We start from the raw sequence: 20549 nt of genomic DNA on the forward strand, positions 1-20549 counted from the left end.
TATTCATCCATTCATCCACCCATCTTCCCATCCATCCATCCATTTATCCATCCATTCGTCCACCCATCCATCCATCCATTCATCTATCCATCTATCCATCTGTCTGTTTATCTATCTATCCAGCCATCCATCCATCCACTCATCTATCCATTTACTCATCCATCCATCCATTCATTCACACATTCAATAAACACTGCTTGTGAGTTTCCTATGTGCCGGGCTCAGGCAAATGGGACCCACAGATGTCACAGTGAGTTGGAGGGGAGAAAATGATTCCTGTTGGTTGCTGCCTCAGTGCAGATGTGGAGGTGGATCCTTGTCTTTCAAAGGCACAAAAACAGATTTTTCTGACTCATTGGGAAACCCAAGCACTCATGCTGGGGCAGGCCTTGCACCCCAATGAGCAGCCTCATGTGCTCTCTCCTGTAACTCCCAAATGAATGCTTGAGGGAGAGTTGCCATTCCCTCCATTGTCCCCCAAGGGAAACTGAGGCTGGGGAGCCCCACTCGGGCCACTTCTCATCTGCCCAGAGATCTGTATCTCAATCTTGCCTCTTCTGTGGCAACTGAAGGTGCACTGCTGGGGGGAAGTGGTGTTCCTTCTCTCATTTAAGAAGCATTTTTTGAGCATCTCCTTCAGGCTAGGCCCTGCTCCATGGGCTGGAGACACCACCCTGGCCTTCTGGAGCTTCACTCTAGCTTCATTCTACACAGAGTAAATGCGATAGGTTGTTAAAGTGCATAGTGGAGAAGGTGGTAGGAGGTGCCAGGGAGAAACAGGCAGTGCAGGGCATGGGTTTGCACCTTAGAGAGGGGCCTGAGGCCTTGTTGAGAAGGGAGGACTTGGGAGAACCCAGGGAAGAGGTGTGAACCAGGCAGGCATCTGGGGAAGGAGCGGTTTGGGCAGCAGGAGTACAGAGCAAAGGCCCTGTGGTCAGGAACGTGCCTGGCTGTCCAAGAACCAGCAGGGAGGCCACTGAAGCTGGAGCCAAGCCAGGGGCAGGCCAGTGATGGGCAGAAGGGATGGAGAGGAACAGGCAGGGTCACGTTGGCCTCTGAGTCCCTGCAAGGACTTTGGCATTTCCTGTGTGATGGGAAGAGTTTGAGCAGAGGACCAGCATGTCAGGACTTACATGCTTTATTTAGCAGGATCAGTCTGGCTCTCTGCTAAGGATAGAGGGCAAGGGGACAGAGGCAGAAGGGGAAAACTCAGGGAAGAGGTTATTTTGCTAATATAGGTGGGACATGGTGATGCCTTAGGCCAGGGCAGTATCACTGAAGATGGTAAGTGGTTAGCTGGTTTTACATGTATTGGGGAAGGGGCTGTGTCCAGCCTGAGATGGTCCAGCCATAAGGTTTCCCTCCACTGCTGGGCTCCTCTCTTGGTTATGAAATTCACTGGAGGCAACAGCAATGATGATGACAATGTTGATGTTGTGATGGTGATGATGGTGATGATGATGGTGATGGTGATGGTGGCGATGATGGTGGTGATGATGGTGATGATTATGATGGCAATGATTAAGGTGATGGTGATGATGAAGAGGAGGATGGTGATGGTGATGGTGATAATGGTGGTGGTGAAGACAAATGTGTGATGATGGTGATGGTGGTGATGATGATGATGAAGGTGATAGTGATTGTGATGGTGATGGTGATGGTGGTGATGATGGTGCTGATGGTGATAATGATGGTGCTGATGATGGTGGTGATTATGATGGTGAAGACAAAGGTGTGATGATTATGGTTATGAAGGTGGTGGTGATGGTGATAATGATGGTGATGGTGATGACAAATGTGTGATGATAGTGATGGTGATGACAAATGTGTGATGATGGTGCTGATGGTGATGATGATGGTGATGATTATGATGGTGATCATAAAGATGATGATGGTAGTGATGAGGATGAGGATGGCGATGGTGAAGACAAAGGTGTGATGATGATGGTTATGAAGGTGATGATGATGGTGATAATGATGGTGGTGGTGATAACAAATGTTTGATGATGGTGATGGTGGTGATGATGGTACTGATGATGGTGCTGATGGTGATGATGATGGTGATGATTATCATGGTGATCATAAAGATGATGATGGTGATGAGGATGGTGATGGTGCAGACAAAGGTGTGATGATGATGGTTATGAAGGTGATGGTGATGTGGTGATGATGGTGACAGTGATGATGACAGTCATGGTGATGATGGTGGTGATGGAGATGCACACTAATCACAACACCATGGTAGGCATGTGTAGCCCATCTGACCTTTCAGGGAGCTTTCCTGGAAGTCCTGTGATGGGTCTTGTGATTGACTGTTCACCACTGCAACCCCTCCCGACAGTGTAGCCCCATGTGGTTTGAGGGGGGATTGAGTCTACCATGAGGTCTAGAAGTGGAGCTTTCACCCAGTGTGGATGAGCCCATCCATCCATCACTGTGACTAGCCTGGAGAACCCAAGTTCAGGCCCGTCAGCTCCCAGCAGTTCCTGAGGCCCTGCCCAGCAGCCATGCAGCCTGGCTTACCAAAGGTCCCATGAGACCCAGAGAGATTTCTGGAAGGCTTCTGGGAAAGGGGCCTTGCTCTTTGGGGAGAACTGCATTTCTGGAACCAGCCCTCACTTTCCCTCTGGACAGACCGGGTCTTTGCTTCTGTCTGTGCTCTCAGAACTGTAGTTGAGGCCGGCCTTTCGCCCCCTTTGTCAAGGGGAGGCCACTTTTGTCCACCTGGGTGGATTGTCCCCAAGGTATAAAAGCCTCCAGGCCACCAAACAATGGGACGACCAGAAGCTTCTTGTAAATAAGGTACTGTGTGTAAATCAATATAATATAAAACTTGCTCAGGGGTGTATTTCCAAAACAACTTTACTTTTTGACTTACTACTTATTTATCAAAAATGTTAGTGTCTTAATATTTAGTCAACTGCATGCTAATACTAAAAAAACTCAATTCGAAGAAAAATTTTAATACTTAGAATCTTGTGCTCACAGGGAAAAATTCCAAAAATTGAATATATCTTGTACAAAGAGGCATGGTAGGGAGATCAATAAGGTAATTTTAAGCATGCCCACTTTTATATTATGGTAAATTCTGTGGCAAAATGAAGTAGAAATACCCGTTCAAGGAGAAAAGTAACAATGTCAAAACTCCAACTGTTAAGAGTTATTTTACCCTCTATAATATCTTGTTTTAAATAGCTGGTGAATGTGTGATGGGTTTATATTTCATTGGCTATATTTAAAAGAGTGATACAGCAGTTAAAACGTCAACTTTTGCAAGAGGCCAGAAAGCACTCCCCTTTGCAATTCTGTAAACTTACAATGAAACATTTTAGGTGCTAACTTAAAAGCTCATGAAGAGGTACATGGTTTCAGAAAAGCTTTAGGTAGCGTGTGGGTGGGATCCCTGATCCTCAGTTACACGTTGTGGATCCAAAGCCCAGGATTAAGGACGAATGCAGTGGGAGCCACTGGGGGTCTTGGGGTCCTGGGTGGTGCAGGCAGAGGGTGGATGGGAGGTCAGGAGGCTACGGGACCCGGGGGAGGTCAGGCGAGTTGTTCTGGCCAGAGGTGGTGCTGGCTGGAGATGGGACACGGGACAGAAAAAGTGATGGTCCCTGGCCAGGCCATTGGGCTTTGCTGAGGAACTGGCCCTGGGGTAGGGGGATGAGGGCCAGGAAGCCTGACCCCAGGCTCGAGGTCAGTGGTGCCCTCTAGCGTGGTGGGGTGGGGGGCGGGGCAGGGGACAGGTGGGGTTTGGCCACACTTGTGTGAACGGCTTGCTGGACATGTGGAGAGCCCCGTCAGGCAGCCAGCTGTGTGTCCCGGGGTGGCCATGTCACTTGTAGCTCTGTTTTCTTCCCCTCATCCAGTGGCCCGCTGGTTCTGCATCTTTCACTCTTGGGGAAGCCTGGCCTGGGCCCCAGGGGTCACAGAGTCACCCCTGCCAGGCCATCTGCCCCCCAGGCATGCCTGCTGCACCTTTGCTGGGCCCAGTCCCAGCCCCTCCATCCCTCTGCTCAGCTAATGGGCTCTTTGGATTTGAACTTCTTCCCGCTATGATTGGGCGGGTGGCCAATTGAAGCATTTAAATCTTGGTTTTAATTTAGTTTGTTTAACATGGCTTATTCTTAATTACCTGTGCTGTAACGACCTCATGGTATGAAGCTAAGCATTTCTCTGAGCAATTTCCTCATAACGCAATTTTACGTGGCTCATGATGGTTCAGGGGGTCGGGACCGAGAAGAAGGAGGTCATTCCAAGTGATGCTTTCACAGAAAACAAGGTTTAATTGTGTGGAAATAATGATGATTCCGCACACAGCTCCATTAGGGAAAGTGTTTTGCTCTTCTTTCGGTAAGTTCATGGCTGCCATTAGCCCGTGCCCAAGAAGAAGGAAAAACGCTTTCTGTGTCTTCCGGCCCCACCGTTGGGCTGCTTGGTGCTTTGAACCGCAGAAGCAGAAAGTTCGTGAATTTGGATTTCCCCACGTTTGGGCTTATGCACCATCGTCCAGAGGCACTGAAGTTGTTCTCTTAGAAAAAAGAGTCTGCAGCTGAGGTGGGGAGATGTTTAAGCCGCGAGGAGCCAGGTTCTCAGGCCACCTGCCTTGTTGTGAACTTGGCCTTGCGTCGGCCTCTGCCCTTTCCCAGCATTCACCTGTGGACAGGTCACTCCCCGCAGTCTCAGGCTCCTCTGTCTTGTGGGACCATAATGGCGGCATCACTGGGTTCTGCTGTGGGGCGTGGATGAGATGATGTTTGTGACAGTTCGCAGAGCCCTGTGGTTCGCCGTGGACTCACCTGGGAGTCTTACTGACTCCAAACACTGTGAAGGTGTCTTCCGGCCTTTTGGGTCATGGAGGTGAATTCTGTCCTGCCTGTCATTAGACATCCATCAGTTCCCTCATGTGTCTAGTCAGCAACGTGCCACCCCGGATGGCTGGGACGCTTGTGGGGAAGCCACACGCCGCCTCCCCTGTTCCTTTAGCTGAATGGGGAGTCACCGCACTGCGTTTCTTAAGACGAACTAGAGAATTCTGATACTAGAGTAGATCAGATTGATAGTTCTTCCAGGAAAGCTGCGTGAGTTCTTAAAAGCACGCATGGGCTTCGGTCTGGCTTCGAGATGCGCTGATCTCCTCCGTGCCCTAACTCCTGGCCTGCGTCTGCAGCTCTTTGCTCCTTTCTGTGGGGGAGGGGAGAGAGCCTGAGGCTTGGGCCCTCACACTGTCCCCGCTGTCCCTGTTGCCTCCCGGTGACCTTGGGAAGGAGCTGCCCTCTCTGGCCTCGTGAGGGGCGTGGAGGGAGGATGTGGGAGGAGGTGTCCTGCCAGATTTCTCATCTGTGTTTCTAAATTAGGGATCCGCAGTGAATCACAGGGCCTTTCACCGTCATTTGTCCAAACTGCACCTTATTTATAGAGGCTGGAACGAAGGCTCACTGCGGAGAAGACGCTTGTCCTTGGTCACCTCTGTGGGTCACCTCCCCACAGGACCGCCGGGCGTGACTCCTGGCAGGCTCAGGGCTCAGCCCTGCCACACCTGGGGACCTGCCAGCCAATGCACCTGCCCGTTCCAGCCTCATTGGGGCTGGCTTCAGGGGAGCACTGGGCAGTGTGGGGGGGCAGAGCCCAGCCTGGTGTCAGCCCTCGGGAGAGCTGGCTTGGGCCCTTTGCTGGGTTATTGAGCTGCTCCCAGGCTCTGGTGGGCTGAAAATCTACCCCACTGTGGGCCTGGGGGCAGACCCCCAACTCCTGAGGCTGAGTAGAACTCCGGTGAAGGTCACCCTGGTGGCCGGGGCTGGCCCTTGTCAGTGCTGGGAGCCTCCCTGGCATGAACAAGTGGTGCTGGGCCCCAGGGTCATGTTCCTGGTGGGCTTTTTCCATGCCCCAACATAAGAACATGCGGACAGAGAGGGCTCCCGGGGAGACCCTGTTAGCCTGAGGGGGGGTGGTCTGTGCATTCAGGAAGAACTTAACCCCATTTCCAATGTGTGCGCCTCAGTTTCCAGCACTGCAGAGCGTGGGGAGTGGCACAGGAGCCAGGAAGTGGGTGATTCCCGTAGAATCTTAGGAGTGCCGTGGACATTGCAAGGATTCCTTGGACGATGGAGTTGTTCTGCTGTCTGAGGGTTCACTGTCAGCCCATGTTCACATGCCTGCATGGGGGTCCACTGTGCTGCCCCCTAAACAAAGAGCCAGGGCCTTCACGTGAGTTTAACTCGCGTGTCGTCTGTCTGCAAGGCAAAGACCCAGGCCCAGCGGGGTGTGCCGTGTAGCAGCTGCCCCAGCCTTGGTGGCATAAGGCAGCTGCCATTTAGCCGTGCTCGCGGGTTTGTGGGTGGGAGTTCAGGTAAGCGTGCTGGGGATGGCTTGTCTCTGTCCACGGTGCTGGGACCTTGGCTGGAAAAACACACATGGTTGGGTGACTTTTGGAGATTGGAATGGTCCGCAGGTGTCTGGGGCCCAGGCTGAGTCCCGCGTGGAGTGTCTGCACCAGGCTTGGGCTTCCTCACAGCATGGCGGCCTCAGCAGAGTCAGACTTCAAGAAACAACGTGGGGGCGGGGGGTGCTCTTGTGACCGAGCTGCACTGAGACTGCGTCTCCACTGTTCCCTCCCCTTGGGGGGCAGGCGCCAGGTCTCATCCTGTCAGGACCCTTGTGCCCTGCCGTACAGGCACTCAGTAAAGTGTGTCCTGGGAGATGGAAGGTGTGAATAAATCTTACAGTGTTTTTGGTCCAAAATTGTAAACATAAATTGTTGTGCTGTGCAGTTTAAAGGTGGTGTAAAAGAATGACTGAATATCTTATCAGGAAGTTTAAAAGACCGTTTCTTCTTTCCCTTTTGAGTCTGATTATTTTCAAGCTAATTATAATAACTTTTACACTAACAGCCAGAGTACTTCACTGAGTACCAGCCGTGTGCCAGGGCCTGTCCTGGGAGCTTCATACACATTATTTCACGTAACCCACTCAGTATCCCAGCAAAGTGTAGGGTTCTCGTTATATACCTTTTACAGAAGGGAAACTGAGGTTCAAGGGAAACTCAAGCTTCCTGCTTGAGTAACTGCTCAAGATAGATGTGCACGCCTGGGATTTGAAACAGGGACAGCTCCATCGTCCCCTCCCTATACCTGTTGAGGTCAACCTAGTCTGTGCCGCCTGACAAGCCCGTGACTTTTAGGAACCAGGGTGTGGACTGGAGTCTTGTGGTAGGAGACAGAATCTGTTTGTTTCTCGAACAGCTTTATTGAGGTATAATTCATATGTCATAACATTCACCCCCTGTAAGTATACAATTCAATGGCTTTTAGTGAATTTACAGAATTATGCCACCATCACCACGATCCACTTTTAGGACATTTATTTCCATCACCCCAAAACATTCCCTGTGCCTGTTTGCAGCTAATCCTCCCTTACACCCTGGCCCACTACCAATCCGCTCGCCTTTTCTGGACATTTGAAATAAATGGAATCATACAATATGTGGCCTTTTGTGTCTGGCTTTTTCACTTAGGATCATGTTTTTTGAGTTTCGTCCATATTTTAGCATGTTTATATACTTCATTCCTTTTTATTGACAAATAATATTCCATTGTATGGACTTATCGTATTCTATGTATCCATTCACCCCTCATGAACATTGGGTTGTTGTCAGTTTGGAGCTATTATGAATAACAGTGCTGTGAACATTCTTGTACATGTCTGTGTGTGAATGTACATTTTCATTTCTCTTGGGTAGATTCCTAGGAGTGGAATTGCTGGGTCATTTGCTACCATTTGCTAACTTTGTATTTAACTTTTTAAGGAACCGTCTATTTTCCAAAGTGGCTGCGCCATTTACCACCCCCACCTGCAGTGTGTGTGGGTTCCCCTCTCCACAGCCCGGCTGGCGTTTGGTGACATCTGTCTTTCGATGGCCGTCATCCTGGTGGGTGGGAAGGAGTGTCTCATTACGGTTTGGATTCACGTTTCCCTGGTGCCTAATGAGGTTGTGAACCTTTTCATGTGTTTCTTAGCCATTTCTGCATTTCTTTGGTAACATGTCTGTTCAAATCATTTGCCCGTTTTAAAATTGGGTTCTCGGTCTTGTTATTATTGAGTTATGAGTATTCTGTATATATTCTGGCTACAAGTCCTTTTTCAGATATACAGTTTGCAAATATTTTTCCCAGTTTATGGATTGGTCTTTTCATTTTCTTCATGGTGTCTTTTGAAGTGCAAGTTTTAAAAATTTGGATGAAGTCGAATTTATCAATCTTTAATTTTTTAAATCATGCTTTTGTTATTCTACCTAAGAACTCTCTGCTTTACCCACATTAATGACGATTTTCTCCTATTTTGTCTTCTAAAAGTTTTATAGTTTTAGCTCTTACATTTAGGCCCGCCGTCCTTCTTGAGTTACGTTTAGTGTACAGTGTGAAGCATCTAAGTTCACTGTTCTTATGTGAATGTCCAGTTGTCCCAGCACCATTTGTTGAAAACATTGTTCTGTCCTCACTGAAAATTCTTGGCACCCTTGTCAAAAAATCAATTGACCACAAAGTGAAGGGTTTATTTCTGGACTCTCAGCTCTGTTCCTTTGCTCTCATACCCCTTGTGTCAACACCACGCTCGATGACTGTGGCTTTATGATAAGTTTCAAGCTCAGGCAGGTACCATCTTCCTGCTTTGTTCTTTTTCAAAACTGTCCTGGCTCTTTCCAGCTGCCTTTGCATTTCTATGTGAATTTTAGAATCAGCTTGTCAATTTCTATTTTAAGAGCCTGCACTGGATTTATGGATCAATTTGATGTAGAATTGCCATCTTATCCATACTACGTCTTCTAGGTCATAACGGTGAAATGTCTCTCCTTTTATTTAGATCTTTAATTTCTCTCAGCAACACTTTACAGTTTTCAGTGGACAAGTCCTGCACTTCTTTTGGTTCCCCTGTGTTTTGTCCCTTTCCATGCTACAGTGAAGAAGAACATTCTTAGCAGAGGTCAGCTGGCTTTGGCCTTGAGGAGGGGTCTCTGGTGGGCAAGGGTGTCTGGCTTATGAGGAGGGAACCCCCTGCATGTCCAGGAGACCCCTCAGTGAGGCAGGTGGGCTTCGTGCACGAGGAGCCTGGGCCTTTGCTGTGTTCACTTCACCTGTCCTGAGGCCCTCGAGGGGACCATCGATCAGGACAACTAAGCATGTTGTCTCCAGCCCAGGGAGCTGAGTGCGGTCTCCAAACTGGTCTTTAATTATGTGAGGTGTGTTCACTGCTTCAGCAAGATGCCTCTGGGTCCAGTTTGGGGAAAAGCGATTCCACAGCTAAACATTAGCTGTGCTGTTTATCTGGACGTGGGGCTGAAGTTTAAACTGAAGTGTGCCGGGTTAGGGCACTCACAGGAGTTTCTAAAGATATTTTAGGTTTTCAGTCAGCTTCCTTCCAAGGCATCCATTAAGTGCCTGCTGTGTGCCTGTGCTGGCCTGGGCTGCGGCATGCAGACACTGCCAGCGTTTGCAACCCCGGTACGGGTCCCCGCCCAGGGCCTTCTCCTCCAGGGGAGGCAGGGTAAGAACAAGGGAAGCATGGCAGGAACAGAACAGACCCTTCTTTGTCATGGACTTAAGACGCTGCAGGAAACAAGCCGCGGGTGTCCGTGCTGAACTCGACTGTGTGGCCACATCATCAAGTGTAAGTTTAGCATCACCCTTCCCGTTATTTCACTCTTTATTCTTTTAAAGGTGCACTGAAGATTTATAGATGTCGGGAGGAATGAATTTTTTTCTTTTTTTCTTAGTTTTAAAAAGTGTAAAGAGCATTTTATTGAAATAAATTTAATGAAGCAAACTGTGAAGCCATTGTCCAAGTTGAGAGCCAGACCCTTGTGTGTGCTTGGCTGGAGTCTGCTACGACAGCCCAGGGACCCCGATGGGACCACGCCCTCTGCCTTCCCCAGGAGTAAACATCATTTTGGGGAACCGTCCCCTGCTTTGCTTTGTAATTTTATCACATATGTATGCATCCCTGAATGCTGAATATATTCTTGAGTTTGCCTGTTTTAAAACTTTACATAAATGGAATCATCCTGTTGGTATTTGCTATGACTTACCTCTTGTTCACTGTTATCTTTTGAGATTCATTTACGCTGAAGAATGTAGCTGTAGTTGATTCATTTTTTTTATTGAGGTCAAGTTGACATAGCACAAAACTAACCATTTTAAAGGATACAGTTCAGTGGCATGAAGTGGCATGAAGTGCATTTTGTGTAACTGTCCCCACTATCTGGTCCCTAAACCTTGTCATCACCCCAAAAGGAAACCCCTTCCCCATTGGCAGTCCCTCCCCATCTCGGCCCCTGCAACCATAAATCTGCTTGTCGTCTGTAGATGTACCTGCTCCTGCTACTTCCTATACACGGAATCATACCGTTTGTGGCCTTTGTGTCTCGCTTCTTTCGATTTGCACAGTGTTTTCAAGGATCATCTGTGCTGTGATGTGTGTCAGTGTCTCATTCCTTTTCACAGCCGAACCACACTCCATGGCACAGATAGACCACGTTTTGTTTGTCATTTCTTCTGCTGACGACCACTGGGTTGTTTCCACTTTTGTCTCCTGTGGATAAAGCTGTTGTGAACACGCGTGTGCAGGTGTTGGTCTGAGTACCTGTTTTGTGTGTACCTAGGAATGGAATTGCTGGGTCGTATGGTAATTCTATGTTTAACGTTTTGAGAAATCATCTCCTTCATTTTTACTGTGGATAGCGTTTGATCGCTTGAATGTGCTGTGATTTAATGACCTGTTTTACTGGCGATGGCATTTGGGTCATTCCTGGGTTTTGTATGTGAACAGGGTGCTGTGACCTGACCTGTGTCCCGGTGCATGTGGTTTCTCTAGGTGCACAGCTGCGTGTGGGCTTGCCATGTTGTGGACTCTGTGCATCTTCAGTTCACACGGCAGCACTGCAGCAGGTCCCAGGGTGGCTCAGCTGAGTCTTGCCCCCAGCTGTCTGTGTGGCTGCTGCTCCTCCACAGCTCACTGCACTTACTAGCTGTCATTTGGTGTAGCATGGTGCCATCTCCTCGTGGTTCCAACTTGCATTTCCCAGACGACTCACAGGATTGAACATCTTTTTGTATGTTTGTTGCCTGTGCACGTCTTTTGCTCATTTTAGTATTGGGTTTTTTGTCTTTCTCTAATTTATTTTAGGAGTTCTTTGTGTAGTCCAGCTTTTAAACTCCTGTCTGCTTATATTTTGCACATATGATATCCCAGTTTGTGTCTTGTCTTCATAGTCTCTTTATGGTACCTTTCGATGAACAGCATTTGTTTTAGTTTTTGAGATAACTGGATGCTTTACTCTTTCTCCCTAAGGGTTGTGTTTTCATGTCTTAGTTAAGGGTAAAGAGACCCTGTCCTGTCCTGAGGTCACGAAGATGTCTCCTATGTTTCGTTAGGAAGGCTTCATAGTTTGGTCTTTCTGTCAATGTTTAGGCCACTGCTTGCCTGGGATTGATGGGGGAAGGGGTACTTTTCCATATGGATAATCAGTTGTCCCAGAAGCATCTATTAAAAATTTACCTTTTCCCCACTAATCTGAAATATTAATACCAGCTCTATCATATAGTAAGTGATTTTTTTTCTGTGTCTCTGTTCTGCCTGATTGGCTTGCCTGTCCCTCCCTGGCCCAACACTGCACTGTGCTGATTACTGTAGCTGTTATGTGAATCTGAACGCCTGGCGGGGCAGGCCTCTACCTTGGTTTCTTCTCTAGGAGTAGTTTTGTGATTTTTTGTGTGTGTACACAGACACATGCAGCTTAAGAAATAGATATACAATGAACACCCCTGTAGCCAGAGTCCAGGTCAGTAATCCGGCATCACTGACGGCCAGGCGCCCCCAGCGCCTCTCCCTGGGCACAGCTCACCCCTCCCTCCTTACCACTGTCTGACTTTTATGGTCATTGTTGTGCTTTTCATTACAGCTTTACCACCTGTGTCTGTGCCCGAAACAGTACAGTCTGGTTTTATTTGGTGTTGCCCGTTTTGAACGTTCACAAATGGAATGACCCTGTGTTTCTCCTTTGTGCATCTTGGATCTCTTATCTGATCTCGTGTTGGATGTCACCGATCCACTCATTGTCATTGAATAAGCCCTTGGCACTTTCCTCGTAAAGTTTAGAATCAGCTTGTCCAGCTCCCCAAAAGAACCTTTTAGAATATTGACTGGGATTTGCACCGAATTTCGATATTTAGTTCTTGAGGAATTGACATCTTTACAAAATTGAGTCATTACATCCTTATTCTATAAGCTTTTCTCTATTTTTATTTTTTTTTACTTTTAAAACTATTTTGTTAAAAACTAAGGCACACACCCACCCATCAGCCTAGACCTGCACAGGGTCAGGATCGTCAATATCACGTCTTCCACCTCCACATCTTGTCCTGCTAGAAGGTCTCCAGAGGCAGAGACAGGCGTGGAGCTGTCGTCTCCTGGGATAACAATGTCTTCTTCTGGACACCTCCTGAAGGACCTGCCCAAGGCTCTTCTTGAGGAGGTGTCACTCTTTTCAGAAATATGTCCATGGTGGTTTGCTTGGTTTCTTTTTTTCATCATCGATTTGCCTGTAAGCAGATAACACAACGTGAACATTCTTCTCTGTTAGTGAAAACCTCTTAGCAGGGGGGTCCCTGTTTCCAGACTTTGTAAGGAGCTTGCTGAGATCTGTAGAAGCTTCCGCTAAACCCTTCACTGTGGATTTTCTTGGGGATTCACTAGGCAATAGGAATTTTTCAGCTCCATTGTAATCTTACAGGTCCCCCATAGTATATGTGGTCTGTTGTTGACTGAAGCATCGTTATGCAGCACATGACTATATCTTGGACACAGCAACGGAGAACTCTAGAAGGTAGACGAAGGCAAATGGTTTTGGACCTCAGGGCAGGAGAGCTGCAGGCATCTTATAACCCCCACCCGATAGAATAAGGCGAGCCAGACCCTATGTTTCCTCCCCATCCCCAGCCCAGCAGCAGAAGGTGGCACCGAGAGGCTCATCCCTCCACCCCAGGTTGACACCACCCGGCGGAGCTAGCAGGGAGCCCAGTCAGAGCGGGAAGTGTGCAGCCGGGGGTGTGCTCCTGTGGGGCAAGACGCCCCGCCCCAGCCAGAGACGCAGCCTGCGGGAGCACTGGCAGGGGATCCCCATGACAAGAGAGAACCACCATTAGGAGTGGAGCAGGGTGTATCACTACAGACCCTACTGCAATTTAAAATATAAGGGAGAGTAGAAAGAACTTTATGCCTATAGATCCACCAACTTAGAAGAAATGGACCAATTCCTCTAAAGCACAAACTATCAAAACTCAACCAAGATGAAATAAGGGACTGAATAATCCTATAGCCATTAAAGACATTAAAGTTACACTTAAAAAGCTCCTGACAAAGAAGTCTGTGGGCTGTCATGACTTCACTGGAGAATTCGACCAAATGTACAAAGAAGAATGGACACTAATTCTCCACAAACTATTTCAGAAAAATAAAAGAGAGCGTCGTAACTCATTTTATGAGCAAGAGACATAAAGAGGCATTTCACCAAAGAAGATAAAGAGCTTGAGAACAAACAGGAAAAGATGTTGTACACCTCAGCCACCAGGGACATTGTGCAAATAAACTCACAATGGGATATCACCACACACCTATCGGAATGGCTAAAATAAAAATAGTGAAGTACCAAATTCTGTGGGAGATGTGGAGAAACTGGATTTCTCATCCATTGCTGGTGGGAATGTAAAATGTTACAGCCACCCTGGAAAACCACCACCCTTGGCAGTTACTTAAAAATCTAAATATGCAACTACCATAGCACCCAGCAGGTGCACTCTTGGGCATTTATCCCAGAGAAATGGAAACTTATGTTCACACAAAATACTATCGATTAAATTTTATAGTAGCTTTAATTATAATAGCCAAAGACTGGAAACAGTTCAGATGTCCTTTGATAGGTGGGTGGTTACACTGTGGTACACCCATGCCTGGAGTACTACTCAGCCACGAAAAGGAACAAGCTATCAAATACATGCAACTTGAATGAGTCTCTGGGCGGGGGGGTGGGGGGGGGATTATGCTGATTTAAAAAAAACAATCTGAAAAGGTTATATACTATATTAACCCATTTGAATGACATTCTTGAAATGACAATATTATAGAAATGGAGAACAGGTTGGCAGTTACCAGGGGTTAAGGACTGAGGGTGGGACGTGTGGGCTTCAGGGACCCACCCCAGGGCCTGGATACTCTGTTCTGTTTTGCGGTCCAGACGCGGGCGCTGTGCTACAATTTTGCAAGATGTTCCCATTGAGCAAACTGTGCGAAGGGTCCACGGCGCTCTGTGTTCTTACAACTGCGTGTGCATCTGCAATGATCTCAAAATGAAAAGCTTAATTACAAATCATTTCCTATGGATTTTTCGGGTGTATTTTCCCAACAAGCGTACTCATCAAATGAAGGCTTGTATCTTTGTAGCTCTCGTGAAATATTATCACGGCAGAAACAGACTTGGAGAGCCACGGTGTCTGAGCGGCCCTGTTTTCTGGTGGATAATGGGTTTCAACATTGTAGCTTGTTTTTGCCAATTTAAACACGTGGAATGAGGCCAGAGTGGTATTTTCGCTTGTGCTTCTTCGTAGTTAAGGCGGGGTGTACTTCCCACTGGGCGGTTTGTCATACGAGGAGCTGACAGACAGGTGACTCTGCTCATTGTATAAATTACTGATACGTAGTGGACAGTGAGCTTTTATTCCTTTCAGCACTTTTCCCCACCCCTATTTTTTTGCTCTCCTTTTGAAAACCATTTTGTCACATTTCTGATACGAATCTATTATTATTTTATGTTTAAATTGATTCTTACTGTAGCTGGCCGTAAGCTTACCTTCCCACTGGGGCAAAGCAGGCTGCCCTTCCATGTACTGCTGTGGCTGAACTTTTATGTATTTATGTGTTTGTCCCACGGGCACCCATGGCACGTGCTCTAGGGCATGACTTCATGGCATCAGTTAGAAGGGTCTGGATGCCCACCTGTGGCATCAGCGATCATTTTCAAACACTCATGACGCCAGGCACTCTGCTACGACCTTCGCATAGTAACCATTTAATCTCACAGCGACCAAGGAAGGCCAGTGTTAAACACCCGTGTCACGGGTAACAAACTGAGGCCGCAGCTGCGAGGGGGCCTGCTCGGGGCGCAGAACTGCTGGAGCCGAAGCTGAGGCTGTCGTGTCAACTGGGAAGGGCATCTGAGGGATGCCATACCCTGGGCCACCCCCCGCAGAGTGCAGGACGGGATTCTCGTGCTCTGACTTCCTGTGTGTGGTGGCCCCGGCCTGGCAGTGTGGGGCATTTCAGGTCAGGATGGGCGAGGTACAGGCCTGGCCATTTGGTAAGGGGCTCTGGGTAGCAGGTGGGGGGCTCTGACCAGCAGGAATTGGGGCACTGGGGCCTTGAGACCTTGGGGAGGGATTGGGGTGAGCAGCTCCCACAATGGGGTTTTGCTGAGCAGGGCTGAGTCCAGGCACCGGGCCAGGGGGTTGGGGGTGCTGGGCACACGCCCTTCTGCCTCAGACCATGGACTAGCTGGGGTGTTCCCGGTGAGAGTGCGGATCCACATTTCCCCAGGCTACGGGTCTGTCCATGGTGGGCCATCGGGCTAGAGAGCGCTTGGCCTTCTCCAAGATCAGTGGCCCTGCCGGCCTGGCCAGTGGGTGGGAGGTTCACGGGGTCCTTGAACCTGGTGAACTGGAGGCAGCATGAGGATGTGCTCTTCGCTGGGGAGGGTGGGGAGCTCCTGCTGAGTTCTCAGAGGGTCTGTTGGCTCCGACACGTGGGAGTCCTGTGTATAAAGTCACCAGGAAAATGGGCTGCCTCCCCCCACCCCCACTGGCACAGGATGCAGGGAACTCACCAGCCCAAACTCAGGGTCTGGCTCTCCCCTGGGCCCGAGTCGGGGGCTGCCCCGTGAGACCAGCAGCCTCCTGGCCTTCTCGCCCATGCGCTGGCGTGGTTGCCTTGGTGCCTGTCAGCTCCACTGCCCTGGGAGGTCTCTGGCCATGCCAGCTGCACTGGGTGAGGGGCGACACTGCCCTCTCCTGGGAGGAGCTGCCAGGGCACAGGCACAGGTGGCCCCGGCGAGGACAGAGACAGGAAGGGTAATGCAGTTGGCAGCCCAGGCTGGAGCAGAGTCCTGCAAGGTGTGGACAGGGCTGGTGGGGGACCGAGTGGCTCCCGACTGTCCCAGCAGTGGCACAGCCAGGCAAGGAGGGACCACAATTCATGCAAGGAAGCCAGATGGATGGAGCGATGTCCTGGGGTCTTGGCCACGACGGTGCGAGCTCCCAGGGTCATGGGTGCCGGACCCACCTGCCTCACCCTGCCTGTCACACGGGGCCCAGGTTACATTAGCGTCGTCATCACTATTTCAGCCATCAGCACTTATTATCTGAGAGATGCTGTTCTGTGTACTCCCTGTTCACTTATTCGACAACTGTCGTTAATGGCGGCTGTGGGCTAGGAGGGCCCCAGGCGCCGGGGTCACAGCACACACTTCCATTTGGGGGGGGGGGCGTTATACTTGCTCTCCTCTGACCCTTATGACACCTTTAGGAAGTAAGTTCTGTGGCCTTTGCTTGCCAGGCCAGGGACTTGTCTGAGGCCACACAGCTCGGCGAGGCAGCGCCGGGGTTTGCACGAAGGCTGTCCTGGTGCCACAGTCCACTCACGTTGCCTTGCATTTCCCCGGCCTGCTCTGGCCCCCCCGACCCCAGCACACAGGGACAGCCTTGGTTCCCCGACGCCACGCTGTCGTTGCCCACTCGTTCTGAGGTTGTCACAGCTGTTGTTGGGGAGGGGTCCTAGATGCTAGGGAGCTGCTCTGCCTGGCTGGGAGTGGTCACCTGACGCATGCGCCCTTCACCAGGAGGAAGAGACAGAGAAGCACAGACAGACAGAGACAGACGGACAGTCAGGTCCTGCCCCCACCCCCAGCAGCCCTGGCCAGCGGGGCTTCCTGTGACGATGGGAATGCTGGGATCTGCACCGCTGTCCCTGCAGTGGCCACTAGCTGGGGAGGTGCTGGCCACCTGGGGTCACTGTGCTCCAGCAGTTGAGGGAGCAGAGCGTTCTGGATGAAGGGCCCATGCCAGGTGGGGCAGGAGGGGCCCCAGGGCCGGCCCTCCTCTGCAGGACTAGCAGCAGCCCCACCCCCATGGGGGGCCCTCAGCATCCAGCGGGCAGTGTCCCCGTGGTGGCAGAGGATGCATAGCCGGCCACAGCTGATGGGGGATACATGGGCAAGGTGCTGACGCTTCTGCGACACCTTGTGAACATGCTATCAGTATCTCCGTTTCACACACTGGGAAACTGAGCTCAAGGATTAAGTGACTTGCCAGGTCCCCAGCTAGCAAGTGTCAGAGCCTCGATTTGGGCTCAGCCTCCTGGCTCCAAAGCCCATTCTCCTCCACGCCTCTCTGCGCCGAGCTCAGAGCACCTGAGGGAGGACCCCCAGGCTCTCCTGGCACCTTCTCTCCACCTGCTCAAAGCCAGCCCTGCAGCCCCTTGTGGAGGGAGGAGGCTGCTTCTCTGAGGCTGTTCACGATGGAGTCCTGGGGGTCTGGGCAGTGGCAGACAATTGTCAAGCCTCCAGCCCCCAGGCCTGGGCTCCAGCACCCAGGGGAGGGCCTGGGACTACCCAAGGGGCCCTTGGGTCCCAGATATGCGTCTGCTGGGAATGGACTGTGGAGTCTTCGTGGGGGCACTCGTGGGGTGCCACGGTGTGCCGGCCATGTTGCTGTCCACGAGTCAGACCCTTGTGAAGACTCTGGCCTGGCCCTGCTCTGGCCTAACTCAGAGGGGTCGAGGGCCTGGCCGTGCAGGTCAACCTGGGACCACAGTGTCCTGCATGGTGTGTTGAGGAAGCTGCTGGGCTCTAGAGTCTTCCAGACTGGCTTTGAGGCCAGCTCCATCATGGTCTGGCTGCGGGACCTTGGCCCAGACATATAATTTCTTTGAGCATCTGTCTCTGAAGTTAAACTTCCTTAGACCCCTGCTGGCCAGTGAGAGAGTATATGTGACGGTCCCTAGAATGGTGCTTTTCCCAGAGTCAGCAGCGCCACACGTTTGGGGTGCCTGTCTCAGCCTGCGGCAATGACTGCCCTGACCGTCGGCTTGCTCGTGTGCTTATTCTTCCGATGTGGACCGGGCAGTCTCCTGTGCAAGCCTGTCCTGGTGTTGAGATTCAGAAATGGCAGAGACCACTCCCATCCTGGAGGGGACCAGAGTGGGAGAGCCTGGCCAGGGTGCATCCGGGAGGCTTCCTGGGGGAGGTGGCACCTGCACAGGGCGGGGAGGACGGGTTCCCTCCGTAGCAACACATGGAGCAGCTCCTGCGTTTTCCCCACTGTCCCAGATGAGAGATGACCCCATGGAGGACAGAGCTGCCTGCCCCACGTGCTGTCCTTGTCTAAGGCTACGCACACCCGCAATGGGGACAGCCTGTCCTCTGTGGGCTCTGGGCGGCTCACTCGCCACCGGGAGGGCAGATTCTGGGGCAGAGCACCCTACATCTGCCTGGCCAGGCACCTGGAGATTCTGGTGGCCCCTCCTGTCCCTGCCCACCCCGCAGCCGGCAAGAGAGCTGCAGTGGCCCCTGGACAGAGCCCACTTTAGGGAACTGGCCCCATAAGGCCAGGGCCTGGAGCCAGCCTAGTCCACCAGGGGGGCGCTTGCCAGATTGGGAAAGACAGCTCAGTTGCAGCCTCAGCATAGTTAGGAAGTGTGGTAGAAAGTGCCTCAGATAACGTGGCCTGTGACAGGAAAGGCCTGCCCTGGTGGGAAGGCAGCCCCGGGGCCAAGGTAAATGTTGCACACTCGGCCTCTCCTAAGTGCATGTCCATTAACTGCGGCTCATTGTCCTGAGTCCCTCTCTTTCCTGGTCATCCTTCCTTCTCTAGGTCACCCTGCACCCACACACACGTGCATGTACACACTTGTGCACCCACACACACGCAACCCCACACACACGCACACACACGCAACCCCACACAGGTGCATGCGCACACATGCAAATGCAGCACCCACATGCAAACGCAGCACACACGTGCACACACAAATGCATACGCATGTCCCTTTGTCTGTCTCTCTCCCTGCTCAGACCGTGATAGGAACTGATCCTCCCCCAGGGGAGGCGGTGACCCTTCCACCCCATCCGCTCCCACTTCCTAGCAGTTCCCCGGCCCGGCCAGAGAAAGGTGGGAGAAGCTTGCAGACCCTGTCTCTTGGGGCCTCTGCTGGAACAGGCCCACTAAGTCAGGTTTCTGCCCCCGGTAAGGTCAGGCTGAGACAGTTCATCACCTCTGGCTTTTAAGACAGAAAACAGATGAGCGTGTGGTGGGAATGAGGCACAAAATTAGCTTCAACCATAACTTAGAAAAACCCTGTTTATAAGAAAGTGTCTTCAATAAATGGTGCTGGGAAAACTGGACGTCTACACGCGGAGGAATGAAATCGGACCTTGTCCCACACCACATGGAAAAATGAGCTCAAAGTGCATTAAAGACTTAAGTGTAACAAGGTCTTAAATGGAAAAATTCCTGGAAGAAAACGTGAGGAAAAGCTCCTTGACCTTGACCTTGGTCTTGGTGATGATTTTTTGGACCTGAACCCAGAAGCACAGGCAGGAATCGGCTGTTACCAGATCGATGGGCAAGTTGTTCTACCTCTAGCAGGCGGTGGGGGCAGGGGGCGGCGGGGGGGGTGCCTCTTCAGGACGTAGGGCTTTTCTGCCCCAGACTTGGAATCCGTTTTTCTACAAAGAGTCCTGGTTCTGTTTAGTGGGAGACTGTTTCAAGACCACATTCGGGGCACTAGTGTGCCTACTGCTCTCAGACTTGCTGCTATTTCTAGGTATTTGCTGCAGACAGAACTAGGACATTTTTTATAAGATAAAATACATTATGAGTTCACATTGGTACTTACAGTTCAAATTCAATGCTACAGGATTTTTTGTTTTGTTTTGTTTTTAACAGTCCCTGGTTAATTTTATATCTTTATCTCTTTTCTCCCATGCTAAAAATCCCAGTTCTAAATGACACCAACAAAAGAATTCTTTGCTTTGTACCATAACACGTCCCCCTCCGCCTTAGACTAACAACACCATTACTGCCACCTGCCACCAGCAGCATTTCTGAGAACAGCCTAAGCTTCCCTGCTCGCTGGCCTCGGGCACCTGCTCGCTGGCCTCGGGCATTCCTGTGTCCTGAGCCTGCTGGCACAGTTCCTGTGTGTGAAGTTGTGCTGGCAGTTAGACACACGTTTAAATCCATTTGCTGCTTTTTACTTTTAATTTGCATTACATTTTGAATCTAACTTTTGTTTTGATAATTATATAAAGTATTAGTGTGGCCCAAAGGCACCTCAAAGACCGGGGTGTGTGCAAAGTGTTGCTTTGCCCCTGAATCCTGCCTCCTGTGCACCCCGTTCTCGGGGGCTGTTTGTATGCACAACTCGTCAATGCATGGTTTAAATGAGCAAAT

The 20549-nt window shown here is 50.5% G+C and overlaps 1 protein-coding gene and 1 non-coding gene across 2 annotated transcripts in view; one reads left to right on the forward strand and one right to left on the reverse strand.

Annotated features, from left to right (window-relative positions):
* The window catches only part of PRKAR1B (protein kinase cAMP-dependent type I regulatory subunit beta), a 121150-nt gene that overhangs the window by 37441 nt on the left and 63160 nt on the right, over positions 1 to 20549 (forward strand). The window lies entirely within an intron of this gene.
* LOC138394942 (small nucleolar RNA SNORD57) lies at positions 19307 to 19373 on the reverse strand. The gene has a single exon (XR_011235450.1). It is a non-coding gene; the product is annotated as a small nucleolar RNA SNORD57 (small nucleolar RNA).

This window comes from Eulemur rufifrons, chromosome 14, assembly GCF_041146395.1.
Source record: "Eulemur rufifrons isolate Redbay chromosome 14, OSU_ERuf_1, whole genome shotgun sequence".
NCBI classification, from domain to species: Eukaryota; Metazoa; Chordata; class Mammalia; order Primates; family Lemuridae; genus Eulemur; species Eulemur rufifrons.